We start from the raw sequence: 6407 nt of genomic DNA on the forward strand, positions 1-6407 counted from the left end.
GTGCAAGGTCTACCGGACAGCATTTCTGTCAGGATGCACACAGATGCCAGTGCATGGGGAGACCCAATCCATCGCCAGGCTGAGTACATGTTGAAAGAATGATCAGCAGAGTAAAGGAGCACAAGCTGTTTGACATAGTCACCCCCCTGACCATCTCAGGCAGCATCAACCAATTATTTGCCTGTTGGTGAACTATCAAAACGGACCTTTGGTCAGAGCATGGGTCAAGCCAGTGTAAATGTACACGTGTTTATTTTCTAGCAGCAAAATAATAATTTGTTAATCTACAACATGCATCAATCATTTGTGTTGGAGTGAATATCAGTTTGTGTGGAGCTTTTATTGGCTTTAATTAGGCAATGGGTTTAGGGGTGGGGGAATAGCCAGAATACAAGACTGTATACAATGTTAGAGATGTATTATACTGCAGTTTTCTTCACAAGAACATCAAATAGTTATTTTTCATGAAACCACTAAACTTGGCACCCATGCAGGGGATCCATTCAGGTGTGAGAGACACTTCTGCAAGTAGTGGTAAAAATAAAAGTGTTCAACCTTCTCTCTTATAGTTTTTGAAACATGTAGATCTGTAGATATCCTTTCAACTAGGATGTCCTCCTGTGCACAGATGACAGATCACACCAGCTTCAACCTGTGAGAAGAATTTGACCTTGCACCTGCCAGTAGTAAGCATGAAATCTCTTCAACTTCAGCTCTCCATTCTGTATCCTCAGGTAAAGGCAGTCAACCTAACTTGGTACATTTGGGCACTTGACCTCTAAGAGTCCAAAGTGTGGTCTCACATTGGGATCAAATATGATGCCATCTGGAGAGGATCCTAACCACGGAGCATCTGGGTGCACTACGAAGCCACACGGAAAGAAGTTAACCTTCTTCAGTGTGCAATACTACTGTATAGCCACTGGCTCCATGGCTAGCCCCCTCTTCATCTCCACGGTCTGCACACCAGATCCCTTGAACATCCGCTCAGCTCGGTGGTCAGCTGAGGTCTCTCTCCGGACATGGCAAATCTCTTGGAAACGAGAGGATATTATTCTAATTTTCCTTAGCTGATGCCATTCCGGGCTGCTGCTCTGCTCCCTTGTAGCAACCTCGACTTTGTGTGACATCTCGTAGGTTGTCTCTAATTCCTTGACGTGGAATTGCCCCTGATGGCTAAGGACGTAAGCACACTGGGAAGACTGAAGCCTGTTGCCATCTAATGGAACTATTAGTGGAGAAGGGGCATCGGCAATCTTCACAATTTCACGGGTCTTTGGCTGTGGAAGTTGATAGGAAAGCACACTGCCAGCTTGCACTGGCCCAACGGCTGACTCAACCAGGGACACATCAGCTGACATTTCCATTGTTTTCACAAGAGGGGCAGTAAATGGAGAAAAGTTGGCATACGTTTCTGAGACGTGGAGAAGCTTCATGTCAGGCATACGTATATCCATTGAGTGCTTTGTAGAAAACATCAGGCTGGAGAGATTACTATGACAAAGACTCATGTAACTTTTCCAGAAACAGCACAAGCCCGAAAGTTGAAATAAAATGGATTAAAATATACAGATTTATAGATTATACATTTCCCCCCAGTCTTTGTCCCCAACATGTCATTACATCGTAAAGACACCACTGTTTAAGATCCACATCTTTTGAACTACCCTGCTCTCTGCGCCTGACTCCTGCACTCGCTACTTATTGAAGCCGTGAAACAAACAAATCATATGTATTAATAACACAACAAGTTTTAATTGCCTTTTTGTTTTTCATTTTAGTAAAAGTAGTGCCATATTGTTTAAATTAATTTATAAAGTGAAACATGTTAGGTTTTTGAATTAGACCATTTGCATTTGTGAATATGAATTGTACCTAGTATTATTAGCGGTTGAATTAAATCTACTACATTTTTATCTATGTCAGAATTTCTGAAATAAATCATTATATCAAAACCATCAAATAGTACAAACGGTCCTATTTTTTCGTAACAAAATTCTGTATGTCAATCCAAAAAATTCTACTAAAAACAAATGCAAAATGGTCTCCTTCTCCATTCCACAGAAATCACTGTTATTTCTAGTTAGTTGTTTCAATATTTAGCTTGAATCTTTCCAAAACATGTTTCACAAGATAAATTCTATTGTCACGTTCTGACCTTTATTTCCTTTGTTTTGTCATTATTTAGTATGGTCAGGGCGTGAGTTGGGGTGGGCAGTCTGTTTGTTTTTCTATGATTTGGGTATTTCTGTTTCGGCCTAGTATGGTTCTCAATCAGAGGCAGGTGTCATTAGTTGTCTCTGATTGAGAATCATACTTAGGTAGCCTGGGTTTCACTCTGTGTTTGTGGGTGATTGTTCCTGTCTCTGTTTTCACCAGATAGGCTGTTTAGGTTTTCTCACGTTTATTGTTTTGTTAGTTTGTTCATGTGTAGAGTCTTTATAAATTAATATTGTAGTATCACAAACAATATTCCTAATCAGTTTATTACTACATTTATCTTTGATGTTAATATTGCTAATGAATATATTTTCATGTGAATCTATGTTACTTAAATCAACCACAGAGGAATTTAAAAGAGATACATGCCCCCTTGGAATCGCATAAAAAACGATTGCATATTCTTTCAGGGTTATTGGAATTTTAAACTTATCAAGAAAGAGTAGATATCCATCCTCATTCAGTAACTGACCAACCAAAATAATATTATTATCAAACTAATTACGACAAAAAAAATACTTATTTTTAGGTTGTATATCTTTGTTGTTCCATATATATTATCTGTGAGGGGAAAATTGTGTTTATATGCTAACATCCAAGCTAAAATGGCCTGCTTATGGAATTTGGCCAATTTTACTGGGATTTTATCAAAATTACATAGAAGCAAAAATTCTAAACCACCAACAGAGTCAAATAAATACTTAGGGAAGACATTCCAAATACTGTTCTGGTTCTTTAACATACTTCAGAATCCAATTTATTTTAAAAGTATTATTTAGAGTATTGAAATCTAAAACCTCAAGACCTCCTTGTCCTTGGGTATTTGTGAGAATATATTTTCGTAGATAGTGAGGCTTGTTTCTCTAAATAAAATTATAAAGAAGCCTATCTAAGTCCTTTACAATTTTAGGGGTTAAGTTAAGTGATAACAAGACATAAACTGATCTGGATAACCCTTCAGCTTTGGACAATAAAACCCGACCGACCGTATAACGAAATATCTCTCATCAACCAGAGGTTCAACTTCTTTGTTTTCTCAATAATGGGGTTAAAGTTCAATTCACTCCTTTGTATTTCATCCTTGCATATAACAATTCCAAGATAAGTAACCTTATCTTTAATTGCAGTGGCGTGCGCCGTGGGCCTGGGGCCTTCAGTGAAGTCCTACACAGTCCCACCTGAATTAATCCACCTCTTATTACCATTATTATGATGCCATGGCTTTAGACACTATACATTTAGACAAAAACGCATTATAACCAGGCGTTGCGTCACCTTGAAATTGACATTTTTATTCAGAGATTTGCAGGGGAAGAGTACAATACCTTTTCATTGTGCAGCTTCGTTGCCCTGCGCGCTTGTTCGTTGAGCTGTAGATCCACTCGGGTGTCCCCAAAAGTTTTCAAAAGCACCATTGCTTGTAAGTGCCCAGCCGTACTTTGGTGTCTCGTTGCTGCCTTGGTTAGACAACTCAGGTTTGCAAAGCCAGTGTGGCTCCAAACACCAAATCGATCACTTGCAAATAATAGGCATTCCCAGCAGTACAGTTTGCAGTGCTTCTCGGAGCCTGTGAGCCATTGATAGCGCTCGTAGTTGGAAATTTGAAAGTGGCGAACGAACCCCTTTCCCGCCTGTGACAGGCTTTGTAGCTTCAGCGTCGACCTCTCCTGACAATGTCTAACTTTTCTTGAAAAATTTGTCTTGAGAATGGCGTTATAATTATATCCTCGACCAAATCGATATCTTCTCCTTCCGCCATTGTGGGTTGAAAAACAGCTTAGTAGTACGCAAATTAATTTGTTTATCAATTTCAGTTTCCTAGTTCTGAGACCTGCCCATATAGGATCTGCCTCTCAATATTGGTAATCCAATCAAAAGACGTGCACGCACTACGCCTGCTAGCTGGCTCCTGTGTAACACTGGAGCCAGCCAGCAGGCGTACAATAGCCAACTCTAAAGCTGATTGGTTGACACTAAATTTTAATTTCCATTCACTTGAAGCTACAAGCGCCCGCACTGTTGATTCTGAAGGCCTGAGGGCAGATTTTAGACCCCTCCCTGGCAACACATGATGGCTGAATATGATTGGATAAAATATCTAACATAAAGACCAGCCCTCCAAATCTCAACCTGGGGCTGGAAGCAGTGCAACCAAGAGGAAAGCTATGAAATGAAGAGTGTAACTCTTACTCTGGGGAATAGTTTAATACATATTTGTGGGAAAATATATTTAAAAAAAAATTCTGATGATGTTTAGGCCAGCAGAGAAGGCCTTGCTGGCCCTTTATTTTTATTTTACCTTTATTTAACCAGGCAAGTCAGTTAAGAACAAATTCTTATTTTCAATGACGGCCTGGGAACAGTGGGTTAACTGCCTGAGGTAATTTTAGTCAATCATATCTAAGACCAACCTGATGTTATTACTAATGTGTCGACCATGCATAAAACCAGATTGTTCTTCATGAATTATATGACGCAAGCCTTGTTTCAACCTCTTAGCAGATACAAGGGCAAATTATTTCCCATCATTATTCAACAGGCTAATGGGTCTCCAGTTGTATCCTTATTAGGTTTGGAAATCAAAGTAATTACACCTTGCTTTAAGGAACCCGATAACTCCCCTTTTTATATTGATTCTTGAAACATAGCAAGAATGAAAGGAATCAATTTATCATTGAATGCTTCATAAAACTCACTTATTAAACCATAATTTCCAGGGGAATGTCACGTTCTTGACCATAGTTCATGTGTTTTCCTTGTTTTAGTGTTGGTCAGGTTCGTGAGCTGAGTGGGCATTCTATGTTGTGTGTCTAGTTTGTCTGTTTCTGTCTTTGGCCTGATATGGTTCTCTATCAGAGGCAGGTGTTAGTCATTGTCTCTGATTGGGAACCATATTTAGGTAGCTTGTTTTGTGTTGGGGTTTGTGGGTGATTGTTTCCTGCCTATGCACCAGATAGGACTGTTTTTGGTTTTCACATTTGTTGTTTTGTAATTTGGAGTGTTCAGTTGGGATATATTATTAAAGAAGATGAACACTCACCACGCTGCGCTTTGGTCCTCTCCTTCCCAGGAAGAAAGCCGTTACAGGGACCTATTGTCCTTAAGGCTTTTAATAGTCTTATCTCAATTTCAGATAACTCATCATCACAAAAATCCCTGAAATCATGATCTATCTTCTTAGCAATGATTGCTACATTTTCTAAGAAAATATCCATATTGGAAGTTGACTGGGCTGATGTATAGACTCTGATAAAACTGGGCAACATGCTGAGAGATTTCTTTTGGATTTTCACTGGGAGTATTATTAATCATTAATTTGCATATGGAAGTCTTTTCGCCTGCCCTTTTCCCCCTAAATTAAATAAATATTTTGTATTTCTCTCTCCCTCTTCCATCCATTTCCGTCTTGTTCTTACAAACGCTCCCTGGGCCTTTTCCTCATAGATACAGTCTAACTGTATTTGCAATGATGATAGCTCCAGTAATTCCTGATGAGGAAATTCAGTTTTTTTGTTGTATAATCCATTATTCCCTTTATGTCATATTCTTTCTCTCTCTTGGCACGAGTAATTTATTTCCCCATTGAAATGGCCAAAAGCCTTATATCAATTTTCTTTAGTTCCCAGTAACTTCCAAACGTATTCATAACACAGGCACAATTCCAGTATTTATCAATAATTCATGCTACTTCCTTCTTAAATACTTAATTCTCTAGTAAAGTCTTCATTTTCTAGTAACCTTTACTAACTTTTTTTTGTTGACAAACCATGCATATTTATCTTTATTGAGATCCCTTTGTGGTCTGTTAAAATAGATGGTTCAATCGAGACTGTATCAACCTTGTCGGCCATATCTTCAGATATCAGCAAGAAATCAATACAGGATTTTATAGATAAATCTTTGGTACTTAATGTAAACAATCTTATCTGTGTTCTTATGTCTCCAAATATCTAGAACACCTAACCTTATACATATATCCCTTATCTCACAAACATATTTGCTATCCTTATCATGTAACACTGTATTAAAGTCTCCACCCCATATTTCTTTGGCCAATGGAAATTTAGACATAATTTTACTTATTTTCCTTTCAATGTCTCTAAATAAAATAACTTGTTATTGGAAGCACAAGTATATACAAGAGTTAATTGAACGTGGTTGACATCTACCAATGGAATCCATCTCCC

The sequence above is a fragment of the Oncorhynchus masou genome, chromosome 5, assembly GCF_036934945.1.
Source record: "Oncorhynchus masou masou isolate Uvic2021 chromosome 5, UVic_Omas_1.1, whole genome shotgun sequence".
NCBI lineage: Eukaryota > Metazoa > Chordata > Actinopteri > Salmoniformes > Salmonidae > Oncorhynchus > Oncorhynchus masou.